The following is a 14,065-nucleotide window of genomic DNA, read 5'->3' as shown; positions in this document are numbered from 1 at the left end:
AAGGCAGGTGGATCATCTGAGGTCATGAGTTCAAGACCAGCCTGACCAACATGGAGAAACCCCATCTTTACTAAAAATACAAAATTAGCTGGGTGTAGTGGCATATCCCTGTAATTCCAGCTACTAGGGAGACTGAGGCAGGAGAATCGATTGAACCCGGGAGGTGGAGGTTGCGGTGAGCCGAGATCATGCCGTTGCACTCCAGCCTGGGCAACAAGAGTAAGACTCCATCTCAAAAAAAAATAAATTATAGGCTGAATATCGTTGTTAAAAATTACTTGGACTTGGTCTTGAGAGGACAATCAGGGTGATGGGAACCAGAGTGGCACAGAGAGCTCTTGCTCCCACTCTACACCGCAGATTCAACTACAGGCTGAGCATCCCTTACCCGAAATGCTTGCAACTGGAAGTGTTTCGGATTTTGAAATATTTGCATTATACTTGCTGACTGAGCATCCCAAATCCGAAAATCCAAACCCCAAAATGCTCCAATGAGCATTTTCTTTGCACATCATGTCAGTGCTCAGAAAATTTCGAATCTTAGATCATTTTAGATTTTGGATTTGGGATGCTCAACCTGTAATCACTCTATTTGGATAAACCCTACCTTTATATCTCTGATATCCAAATTCATATTTCTAACTGCCTGATTGCTGTTTCTATGAGAAACTCAGAATGTGGACACTGAGTTTGTACCTTCTGTAGTACTCTTTTTGTGTTTCTCATTTCAGTTAGAGTAGGTCCTTAACTGCCATTCACCCAGTCATCCAGATGAGAAGCTGATCAATTACACTTTTGTAAATGTCTACTGAGTATCTACTCTCTGCCACCCAGCCACTAGCAGCACAGAGCAATGCACACAGCTCCCACCTTCAAGGAGCTGAGTTTGGTGCAGTGGGCATTGTGACAGAGAAATGTACAGGGTACTTTTGTTCATTTTTCCAAAGTAAAACTACCTACTTTTTATGATGATTAAAATAGTATATGCTTTTGATAGCATAAATAAAATATAAAATGAAAGTCACCTGTAATCTCACATTCAAGAGAGCACTGCTGTTAGCAGGTTGGTATACAATACAGTTTGGACATCTGTCCCCTCCAGATCTCAATGTTGAGATGTGGTCCTCAGCATTGGAAGTGAGGCCTACCAGGAGGCGTTTGGGTCACAGAGGCAGATCCCTTATGAATGGCTTGGTGCCCTCCCTCTGGTTAGGAGTGAGTTCTTGCTTGATGAGTTCCCATGGAAGCTAGTTATTTAAAAGAGCATGGCACCCCTCCCCTATCTTTCTTCCTTCTTTCTTCTCTTACTATGTGATGCATCTTCCCCTTTCTCTTCCGCCATGAGTGGAAGCTTTCTATGAACTCAGCAGAAGCAGATGCTGGCACCATGCTTCCTGTGCAGCCTGCAGAAGCATGAGCCAAATAAATCTCTTTTCTTTGTAAATTACCCAGCCTCAGGTGTTCCTTTATAGCAACACAAATGGACTAAGACAGTGTATATCCCTCCAGACATTTTTCTGTGCATATTTAAAGGTAGTTAACACTTACTGAGTTCTTAGTATGGATTACAAACCATTATGTTGTGCACTTTAACATTAACTCATTTTAACAACACAGTGATCCTCTGAGGTAGGTATTTTACTATCCCAATTTTATGAACAAGGAAACTGAGGTTTAATTAGGTTGAATAAGATCCCATAGGTGGTAAGGTGACGTCAGTCAACTTGGGCTGAGTTATGTTCTGGTAACAAGCATCTTCTTTTTTTTTTTTTGAAATAGTGCTGTGATGCAATCTCTGCTCACTGCAACCTCTGCCCCCTGGGTTCAAGCGATTCTCCTGCCTCAGCCTCTTGAGTAGCTGAGATTACAGGCATACGCCACCACACCCAGCTAATTTTTGTTTGTTTTTTTTTTAATCTCAATTCTTTTTTTTATTTTTCATTTTAAGTTCTGGGATACATGTGCAGATCTTACAGGATTGTTACACAGGTATACACATGCCGTGGTGGTTTGCTACCTCCACCCCCACATCACCTACATTGGGTATTTCTCCTAATGCTATCCCTCCCCAATATCCCCACCCCCTGCTATCCCTCCCCTAGGCCCCCACCCCGCAACAGACCCCAGTGTATGATGTTCCCCTCCCTGTGTCCATGTGTTCTCATTGTTCAACACCCACTTACGAGTGAGAAAATGCGGTGTTTGGTTTTCTGTCCTTGTGTCGGTTTGCTGAGAATGATGGTTTCCAGATTCATATATGTCCCTGCAAAGGACATGAACTCATCCTTTTTTGTGGCTGCATAGTATGCCATGGTGTATATGTGCCACATTTTCTGTAACCAGAAATAGAAACACTTTTATGCTGTTGGTGGAATGTAAATTAGTTCAACCATTGTGGAAGACAGTGTGGTGATTCCTCAAGGATCTAGAAATAGAAATACAATTTGACCCAGCAATCCCATTACTGGGTATATACCCAAATGATTATAAATCATTCTACTCTAAAGACACATGCACACGTATGTTCATTGCAGCCCTGTTAACAATAGTAAAGACTTGGAACCAACCCAAAAGCCCATCAATGATCGACTGGATAATTTTTGCATTTTTAAAGGAGAGACAGGGTTTCACCATGTTGGCCTGACCTCAAGTGATCTTCCTGCCTTGGCCTCCCAAAGTGCGGGCATTATAGGTGTGAGCCACCATGCCCAGCAAACAAGAATCTTTAAAATCTCAGTGGCTGACAATAACAAAGATTTATTTCTTGCTTATGCTAATGAATCATGTCAACCAGGAGTCAGCTGTGGCTCTGTTCCATGCTGTCTTTGTTCCAGGGACCAGGCTGAAGCTGAAGGAGGACCCTCTATCTGGAACTTAGCTGATCATTATAATACAGCAGAAGCAAACAGTGGCTCCTAAAGCATCTACTTAGAAGAGGCATATATCACTTCTGCTCTCATTTCATTAGCCAAGCAGGTTCTAGGACCAGCCTGCTATTAATGAACAGAAACGAATAACCTTCCCCCAGGGAAAGACAGTAAATATTTTTCAGCAATAATAACACAATCCACTGAAAGTCCTGAGCTGGGATTTTAACCAGCCTGTCTTTAGAGCTTAAAAGCTTAACTACTATTCATATACTGTGTATATTTCAACCCTAAAAGTAGGAATTCTACACATATTGCTGGGTAACCTCCTTTTTCATGTAATCTATCTTGGACATCGTGCTATATTTGTTCGTATACACTTTGCATATTCTTTTTTCAAGGCTACAGAGTTTCAGATGGGGTATCCCCCATCCTGCCTGTTGAGATCTTCCTCTTTCATCCAAGTTCAACTCAGGGGCCTCACCCACCAGAAGGAGTCAAGCCTCCTCAGCATGCATGCAGTGTTTGGTTTACCCTTCACTTTTGTCACATGCGTGCCCTGTCTTAGAGTTCTTTGTATACATGTCTGTTTCCCTCACTCAATTTTAAGCACCTGAAAGCAAGAATCATATTTATACATAGACAAAGATTGCTATCTTCCTATGCCTGGCTGTGCTCAACAGAGATGAGATGCTGTTTGTTGATTTTGCAAAAGTGTGAAATTATTCTTTGTGCGATCCCTGTCACTTCATTGCCTGCGCTGGTCCTTTAGTATCATTCAAATTTGGTGACCCCTTCAGAACTCACACAGTTTGAATAGTTCTGCTTTCCCATATTCATCAAAATTACACCAGCAACGACAACATTAAGGAAACAATGGCAAGTAGGCATCAATCTCTCCCTTCTGACTCTTTAAAAGAAGAATATAGTGCAGGAGAAACATAAACCTAGTGTAATAATTGCTCTAAATCCATATCATCAAGGCTCCCCCCAACCAAAAGCAAAAGTTACTGGATGCACAGGAGTTCATCTTTAAGAACAGAGCTGTCAGAACAACGCCAGGGCTGAAGCCTGAAAAAGCCACAGAGCCAGGCGCACTTGCTAATGATCTAAAAGAGGGTCCCACCACATGCCCTCAAACACACAGCACTCTCTCAGGGTTCAAAAGCTCCCTTTCCTGCACTCAGAATGTTTATTTTTTTTAAGAGTGGCAAATGAAAACGAATTTCTAATCTGCATCACAGCCAGAGTGCACCATGTGTCGAAAAAAAGTCCTTCCATGACACAAAGGCCATGGCCATCTGGAAGAAAAGCCACCCTCCTAAGCAGATCAGCTGCAGGTTCCATCGCACTGGGGTGGATTTGCCCGGAAACAGGCATCTTGCCTTTATTAACTTACCCCTTCATTAACAGTAATCAGCACTGTCCGCTCCATCTAATTCTTACCGAGCACCTGTGTATGCGGCATTGCATGGCCTGCCCCTGAGAGACCCTAAGGACAAATGCATCCTTTCTTGTCCCAAAGCCAGCTTTGTTGACAGGAGGTGCTTTGGAAAAGTAATGTGAGCAGGGACAAAACCAACCAAAGCCAACACGATTTTAAAAAGTGCAGTGTGTGTGCAGGTGAATGTCAAGCCCTTGCTAGTAAGAAGGTGCTCTCAGGACCCCCGCCTGCCCTGCTTCTCCCAGGCCTCCCGGCAGCCAGGCCCCCAGGAGCACAGTCAGATTTCCTCCCTCCTCACTATGCAGTGCACTGCTCTCGCCTCAGTGCACTGGGCCCGCTCCTGCTGCGGGGACCCAGGCTGGAGTGTGAAACCAGCTCTCTGCCTGCCGCGGGGACTGTTATCACCGCTCCCCATGCTGCTTCCTGTCAGGTATCCTGTACCAATGCTGTGTCAAGCCCATCTTGCATTTTTCAAAGTGTCTTTAGCATCATTTCCTGAGCCTGAACATTTGCTCATGCTGCAAAACAAGAACCCTTTTTGCAAAGATTCACTTGGGATTATTGGGACCACAGAGGCAAGGGCAAATACTGTTCTCTTATCAGCAAGAGACAGAGAGCCCAGCTTTCCTGTGACACCCCAGTTATTTGCAAACCAGAGCAGGTCTGTGTGTTTTTGTGTAAGTACAGAAACCTGCTCTTCCAGTTAAAAAAATCATATTAAAAATTAAACCATTCTCTCTCCCCATATAATTTAGCATCAGAGAATTTTCTGCAGTGATTCCTCCTTTCTCGAGGGTTGGGAGGAGGCAGCATGGAGGTGCTAGGAGTTTGGCTCAGTGTACAGGTGGCGCGCGTGTTAGTCTCAGCCCAGCTCACTGTAAATAATGCAGCCTGACAAGATTTCTCCTTTTCTTTTGCCTTTTGCCTAACCCTTTCAGCCCGCTCGCTTACATCATCCTGGCTGGATTTAAATAGCTAACTGTGCCATGTTCTCCTGGATACAAACCACCGGATTGGCCACCTCCCTAGCTCGCCTCTACCTACTGAGAGGCGGGAGGTAGAGCTCTGGGTCCAATGGCTGCCAGAGCTCAGTGCTTGCTGGAGTCCAGTGGGTTTTCTGTCACTAAGGGAGAGAAAAGCACAGAGTCACAAGAGGTCTATTCGTGCATGGCAATATTTGCATGCCTGGGCAATGAACTGTGTTGTGTTAATCTCACTATGTCCCGGGTATAAAGGGAAAAGATAATGTACATCCTTTGTTCCCTCCTATTAAACTAGAACTAGATGATACATTCAAACTCAGTGGTTAACTTATGAAATAATTTCAGCTCAAAAAATAAATAGAAAATCTCTGGGAACTGCAATCTTTCCCTTTTCATTTTAAGGATATGTTAGCTACATTCTTGGGGCAGTGAAATGTTGTGTGAATATCAGGCTGACTTTAACTCCACTGTGCTTGACAACAAATGCTTTTAATTATGTTAACTTTTTTAAAGTAATGAATTATGAGTTGAGCAGTGTGCTAAGCTATTGTCTTCAGTAAGAACTCTTGCACAGAAAAAGGCTGGAAGTAAAAACTGATTGAAGAAGTTAAGGGTGAGACTAATGTAACCCACTGGAATCATATCATTCTAGAATTTTAATTAAGTAAATTTAAAAGCAATAGAGAGCCATTTACACAAATAATAGGCTGAAAGTTACCAAGCTGTGTTTAATACTGTAATCATTGTTCAAAGGAAGACTGGAAATTCTTAACCCTATTTGCAACCTGCAAAGAAGATAAATGTAATGGGAACAGGGGTTGAGGCACAGAGAGAACTCCTGGATTCCCATTCAGAAAAACATTATTACAATCCTTGCAGAAGATATGAGGCCTGAGATAAAGCATAATGGAAATAACACATATGTATATACACATGGTATGCCTTCACAAATACATTAAGCCACAATTCACCTAAATGGTAAGAATGAAATTGAAAGCTTATTCCATCTAATAAGGAATAAAATGAATCCCTGTAAAATCACTTGTATGACCGGAAAACCGGGGTAGGCTACATGGTCTAAGCAGTCACCTTTGAGCTAGACCAGACCTTCTGCCAGGCTAGGCCTGGGTATCTCATTGATTAGGGTCAGGTATGCCAAAGAACTAAGTTTAAGGACACACAGGTGATTGGTTAGAAAAAATAATCCACTTTGGACATAGCTGAGGCCACTAGATGGATTATATCTACAATCCTTAGCAACATTTGAGTGTGGGCTTCCAGATTTCAAAGCAAAATTAGATAACTCCCTTATTCCAAATAAATTAGCCTGTAACTCATGACTGCAGTGACCTTGCACTCCAGTGCTTCCTAACTGAAATGTGATTTACCTTGTTGAGATGTAATAATGCTGGGTACGTTGGTAGTCACATTATTCTTTACACTTGTTTGTATATTTAAGCCATTTCATAAAGTCTATATGCCATTTGACCTACTAATTCTACTCATAGGAGTTTATAGATATGCTTATGCATAAGCACTGTTTGTAATAACAAAATATTTTAAACAACTTAAAAGTTATTTGAAAAGAACTGTTATGGATATTACACTATAGCCTTGCAGAGGGGAACTGTGTTGGCCATCAAAAGAACGCAGCAGCACTGACCGTGCTGATACGGAACCATCTTACCAGTAGTAAGAGACAAAAGCAAGAAGAATTGAGTGTACAAAATGCTGCCATGTGCAGGTTGCTAAAAAAGATTATAAATGCGTGCATACAGGGAACACCTCTAAAAGTCTATATCCCACCCACTTCAAAAAATATAACAGCAGTAATCCAGTAATCTCTGCAGAGGGGTAGGGTGGCTAGGGGAGGACAGAGAGGTAAGAAGAACTAGATTTTAATGTCAAGACTGGGTTTTTTTCCCCTATAAATCAACTTTGTTGATAAGTATCATTCGATGAGTTTTGACAAATATTATGTTCTTTTGCGCTCTGACTTTGTGCATGTATTACAAAAATAATTTTAAGGAAAAATATCTGTTTGAGCTAGATTCTTCAGAAGTTTTATAAAATAAAGTATTTATCTCAGATACCTTCTTTGGTCCATAAATTAGCAGTAGGAGGTGGTCATTTTGGAAAGATCAGCTATTCTGATCTTAAAGGTAAATATCCTACATGGAATTGACTCACCTGAGCTAGGTGGTGGGAGAGAGGAAAGGTGACCAGGAGAATAACCAGGTGGCCTCTCTTGCTTCTAAGAGCCAAAAGCACCTCTCCCTGGACAGAGGATGGACTAGAAATATTTTTACTTTATAATCACCATCTGGAGATGTTCAGCTGGTCCTGCCTGAGCTATCTAAAGAACGAATGGCTTGTTACCATACACCGCCATGTCACTCTCCAGTTCTTTCCGGTTATGAAGCCCATTGCTAGAGCTAGAATGCAAACTTTGCAAGCAAAGAGAACTCTTTCTTCTCTGTTTCCTCTTCTTTCTCCTCTCCTTTTGTCCCCAAAGCACCCAGCAAATGTGAAGACAGAGAAAGGAAGGAAGGATGAATGAGAAGAATCCCTAATGCCAGTGGAGTTGGTAAGTATACAATTTAAATTAAAGAGGAGCTAAATGTTCTGAATCGTATGTAGCCTTTTGGACAGCCGATCCAGAGGGATTTCACTCTAGGCTGGTGAGTTGAAGCATGGCTTTCACACATCAACTGAGTCCAGGTACCTCTGAACCTTCCAGGCCTCACATTCATGTGATGAAGGTAAGACCACTTTCCTCTTGGTGCCAGCCCACCCAGGTGTGGATCCAACTCCACCACTGCCTCACTGTGCCACCTTGAGCAAGGCAACTTCATGCCTCATGCTTCATTTTCCTCATCTAGAACATGGGGCTAATCACAGCATCTCTCTCACAAGATTATTGTGAAGACTAACATTAACACATGTAAATATATACATAGATTAATATCCGTGTGCACTCAGCACAGTATCAGGCACATAGAGACTATATGTTAACTATTAACTATTGAAATTATTAATATCACAAAAATTTTTGGAGGTTTACCCCATCTTAAATAGCTTAGTGACATTAACAATGACATCACCATTCTCCCCATGGCTCACGTGTTCTTTGTGCTCTGGGTAACGACGGCATGTGCAATATTGCATTGCAGGGTAAGGTTAATTGATGTTGCCTAATAAAAATAGACATTCAGGTGGCTGTGCAATCAAGAAGCCGACCCAAGGAAAAGACCCGAATGCACTGCACATATAGGAATGTCAGTCATTACAATGTGCTTACAGAAAAATGCCATTTCCTGTCATAAATTTCACAAGAGAAAGAATTCATGAGGAGCCTACTGAAGGCAATGTTTGCTACCATACCCCAAGCATGAGGCAGCAGCTTCACCTCTTGGAAACACTGACTGCTCCCACCAAAGGCAGAGTAATTCCTGCATCAGCATATTATATTCTTCCAATGGTCTCATCTATCTCACGTGGATTCAATTTAGAGAATGCTGCCAGACAGAATTAAATATATTAGTTTGAAAAATTATAGGGAAAACATATTTATAACAGTTCCATTTTGTTTGGATCAATTTTCTAAGCATTTACCTTTTAAGAGTCCTAGAGGCCTTTCTTATAGGGTGTGCATCCCAAATGGTCTGCTGCAAGAAAGAAGCCTAGAATGTTTTACTTGGGGCCTTCAGTAGCTGTCTAAGGGGACTGCTGCAGAAGGAAAGTGTGGGAAACATCACCGCAGACATTTCCACAAGTGACAATTCCATCTCTTACTTGGATTAATTATTAATCTGTGTATCCTAGGAAGGCCAGAATCACAGCAAACAGGTTACAATGGAACATGACTAATGAGAAGATCTCAAATACTAAATGAGGATAAACCACATGATGGCACCAATTCTAATTAAGATTCTTCTACCAGAAATAATGCTAAACTTGTATGAAACACCTGCTGTTGGCCAGGCTTTGCACAAGGCACTTTATATCTGCCATGTCGTTGCTTCTTCATAACAACTCTGATGAGTTTATTTTATAGATGATGAAATTAAAATTCAGAAAAACTCAGTGAGGTTAAAATAAGCTGCCCAAGTCCCATAACTAGCTATCAGTAAAGCTGACACCTGAACCCAAGTCTGGTTGATCTCAAAGCACATGCTCTTTTGCATCCTGCAAAGCTGTCAGATTCAACAGGTAAAATCGGGACAGTAAATCATAATTGTGAAATATGTGGTCCTTTCTCACCACAATTTCAGACATATTTCCTTACCATGAATATAATTACCTCACAAATATTTATGTTAAAAAAAATACAGCCACAGCCACCTCAGAGCCATTCACTTTTTTTTTTTTTTTTTTTTTTGAGACAGAGTCTCGTTCTGTCACCCAGGCTGGAGTACACTGGTGTGATCTTGGCTCACTGAAACCTCCACCTCCCAGGGGGCCTTCAATAGCTGTCTAAGGGGACTTGTACTCAAGAGATTCTCCTGCCTCAGTATCTCAAGTAGCTGGGACTATAGCATGTGCCACCATGCCCAGCTAATTGTTGTACTTTTAGTAGAGACGAGGTTTCACCATGTTGGCCAGACTGGTTTCAAACTCCTGACCTCAAGTGATCCACCCACCTCGGCCTCCCAAAGTGCTAGGATTACAGGCATGAGCCACCATGCCCAGCCCCATTCCATATTTTTAATGAGAATGATTGGAGAGGTATAATATATTTTCTGGAAATTGTTTTTTGCCCCGGATGAAACTCCTCCTCCTTTTAAAGTTTGTTTGTTTGATTTGAGGAAAGTTAACTCCCTTACTTTGTATTAAAAAGAACTAGAATATAGAATTGGGAAGTACTAAAAATACAGTTCAGAATAAGCCATATATATATATATATATATACATATAAATACATATATTTTTTTTTCACTGCAGCTTCGACCTCCTGGGCTCAGGTGACCCTTCCACCTCAGCCTCCCAAGTAGCTGGACTACAGGCACATCACCATGTCTGGCTAATTTTTGTTTGTTTGTTTGTAGACACAGGGTTTCAGAATGTTACACAGGGTGGTCTTGAACTCCGGGCTTGAGTGATCTGCCCACCTCAACATCTCAAAGTATTGGGATTACAGGTGTGAGCCACCATACCTGACATTTTTCATGACAAAAATAGACACTGGGAGAACAAAATAAGAAAGTATATTTATGAGAGTTCTAGAAAGGGATACTAGAGAGAACGCAACATTCAAAAAATTAATCACCGAGAATGTTCTAGAATTAAAACACAAATCCTCAGGTTGAAGATGTACAACAAACATTGAATAGAATAAATAAAATAAGCTCCATTTTGATATATATAATGAAACTGTGGAACCTCAAAAATAAACTAAGACAAATTAAAAACAATCAGCAAAAAAGGCACTTTGTCTCTGCAAAGAAACAATTAGACAGAGTTGACATCTCAGTAACAAGAAGTAAGGCCAGAATAAAACAGAAAAATATCTTCTGAACTACTGACCTAGAATTCTATACCTAATTAAATTATCATTAAAGAGGATAAAATAGAGACATTTTCAGATGGAGACTAAGAGAACTGTATTCACAGATTTACTTTATGAATTATTCAAGGATATACTTGAGGGAGTAGGAAATATGAACCCATGTGAAGAGTCAAGAAGCAATAAATTATCTGTGAGCAATCTGAAAATGAAATTAAGAAAGCAATTCCATTTATAATAGAATTAAAAAGAACAAACAACTTAGGAATAAATTTAACAAAAGAAGTATAAAACTTGTACTTTGCAAACTATGACATTGTTAAAAGAAATTAAAGAATTCCAAAATAAATGGAAAGACATCCCATGTTCATGGATTCAAAGAGTTAATATTGTTAAAATGGCCATATTCCCATATTCGTCTACAGAGTTAACCTCTTTCAAAATCCTAGTTGGCTTTCCTCTACAGAAAATGATACTAAAATTAATATGTAAATGTAAGTGACCCAAAATAGTCAAAACAATTTTTTAAAAGAAGAAATATGTTGGAGGATTCACATTTCCCTCTGATTTCAAAACCTATTACAAAGTTACAGTAGTGAAGTTACTTGCTTAAGAATAGACATGGATGAATGAAATAGACTTAGTCCAAAATATTTTATTTCAAAATAATATTTTTATTAAAAAAATATAAGAATACAGGCTGGGTGCGGTGACTCATTCCTGTAATCCCAGCACTTTAGAAGGCTAAGATGCAAGGATCATTTGAAACCAGGAGTTCAAAACCAGCCTGGGCAATGTAGTGAGACCTTGTCTCTACAAAAAAATTTTTAAAACTTAGCTGAGTGTGGTGGTACAGGTCTGTGAGAGGCTACTTGAGAGGCTGAGGTAGGAGGATCATTTGGGACCATGAGGTTGAGGCTGCAATGAGCCATGATTGTACCACTGCACTTCAGCCTTCAGCCTAGGTGACAGAGCAAGACCTTGTTTCAAAAGGAAAAAATATATATGTACATATATGAAAATATATGTGTATGTATATGTATGTATACATACCAAAAATTTTTAATTTTATTATTTTAATAAAATAAGTTCGTTTTTATTAAATATATTTTATTTGCCCCACATTTACTCTCAATCTAACAAGGGTACAAGACATTAAGTGAGCAAAGCTGAATCTTTCTCTTTTCTTTTTTTGAGACAGTTTCACTCTTGTTCCCCAGGCTGGAGTGCAATAGTGTGATCTTGGCTCACTGCAACCTGTCTCCCAGGTTCAAGCAATTCTGCCTAAGCCTCCCAAGTAACTGAGATTATAGTCATGCACTACTAGCCTGGCTAATTTTGTATGTTTACTTGACATGGAGTTTCTCTATGTTGATTAGTCTGGTCTGAACTTTCTACCTCAGGTGATCCGCTCACCTCAGCCTCCCAACGTGCTGGGATTAGAGGTATAAGCCACCACACCCAGCCAAAATTAGGAAAGATGAATCTTTTTCAATAAAGGATATTGAGATAACTGGATAGGCATTTGCAAAAGAATAAAGTTGTACCCCCTCTTCACTTCATGCACAAAATTAACTAAAAATGGCTCACAAACCTAAATGTAAGGCCTACAAGTATATACGTCTTTTTTGGAAATGAAGTCTCACTCTGTCACCCAAGCTGGAGTGCAGTGGTGTGATCTCAGCTCACTGCAACCTCTGCCTCCCAGGTTCAAGTGATTCTCCTGTCTTAGCCTCCCAAGTAGCTGGGACTGCAGGTGCATGCCACCACGCCTGGCTAAGTTTTGTATTTTTAGTGGGACTGTAGTTTCATCATATTGGCCAGGCTAGCCTCAAACTCCTGACCTCATGATCTGCCCATCTCAACCTTGCAAAGTGCTGGGATTGCAGGCATGAGCCACTACACCTGGCTCCTACAACTAAATACGTCTGAGAAGAAATATGGGCCTACATCTTAATGGCTTTGGTTAGGGAAAGCCTTCTTAGATATGACACCAAAAGTATAAGCAACAAAATAAAAATATATGTAAATTGAACATCGAAATTGAAAAATTTTGTGGTTCAAAGAATACAACTAAGAACATGAAAAGACAACTCACAGAATGGAAAAAAAACATTTGCAATCATATATCGGATAAAATATTTGTATTTACTATTATTATTGAGTTGTAATTCTTGCAATTCAATAAAAAAATAACTTTTACAACCTGAGTTGTAACTTTTGCAACTCAATAATTAAAAGGCAAATAACACAATTTAAAAATGGGGAAAGGTGGGCATGGTGGCACATGCCTGTTGCCCCAGCTATTTGCTGGGCTAAGGCAGGAAGATCATTTGAGCCCAGGAAGCTGAGGCTGCAGTTAGCCATGATTGCACCACTGCACTTCAGCCTGGATGACAAAGTCAGACCCTGTCTCAAAAAAAAAGAGGGGGAGGCAAAGGATAGAAATCTCCAAAGAAAATGTGTAAATGGCCAATAGACACATGAAAAGATGCTAAACATCATTAGTCATTAGAGAAATAGAAACCAAAACCTCAATGAGACACCACTTTACACACGCTGAAAGGCTATAATGAAAAAGGCTGTAACGCATTTTGGCAAGGATATAGAGAAACTAGAATCCTCATACATTGCTGATGGGAATGTAAAATGTCACAGCCTCTTTGGTAAACAGTTTGGCAGTCTTTCAAAAAGCTAAATTTAAAGTTACCTTTTGACCCACGAATTCCACTTCTAGATATATATCCAAGAGAAACGAAATATATATGTCCACACAAAAACTTGCACACAAATGTTTATAGCAGCATTATTCATAGTAGCCCAAATGTCCATTAACTGACGAATGGATAAATGAGGTATATCCATACAGTGGAATATTATTTAGCCATAAAAATAATGAAGTATTGATACATACTACAACATGAATGAACTTTGAAAATATGCTGTGTGAAAGAAGCCAGTCACAGAAGATCATATACTGTACGATTCCCTTGCTCTGAAATATCTAGAATAGGCAAATCTATAGAGACAGAAAGCAGATTAGTGGTTGCCTAGGGCTGGTTGGGTTAGGAGGAAAATGGAGAGTGACTGCTAATGGGCATAAGGTTTCTTTTGAGGTTCATAAAAATGTACTAAGGTTAATTGTGCTGATAGTTGTATCAATATACTAAAAATCATTGAATTGTATACTTGAAATGGAGGAATTGTATGTAAATTATACCTCAAAAAATGTTTTCAGGAAAACAGTGGAGACTTAAAAAGTTGA

The 14,065-nt window shown here is 40.1% G+C and overlaps 1 long non-coding RNA gene across 1 annotated transcript in view; it reads left to right on the top strand.

Moving 5' to 3' along the window:
- The window catches only part of LOC144582191 (uncharacterized), a 57,966-nt gene that overhangs the window by 39,114 nt on the left and 4,787 nt on the right, over positions 1-14,065 (top strand). The window contains exon 2 of the long non-coding RNA XR_013534474.1: positions 7,810-7,881. This is a non-coding gene — a long non-coding RNA (uncharacterized LOC144582191). The remainder of the gene's footprint in view (positions 1-7,809; positions 7,882-14,065) is intronic.

This window comes from Callithrix jacchus, chromosome 4, assembly GCF_049354715.1.
Source record: "Callithrix jacchus isolate 240 chromosome 4, calJac240_pri, whole genome shotgun sequence".
Lineage (NCBI taxonomy): Eukaryota > Metazoa > Chordata > Mammalia > Primates > Cebidae > Callithrix > Callithrix jacchus.
Note: the sequence above shows the minus strand (reverse complement) of the source record. Positions and strands in the feature narration are given on the sequence as shown.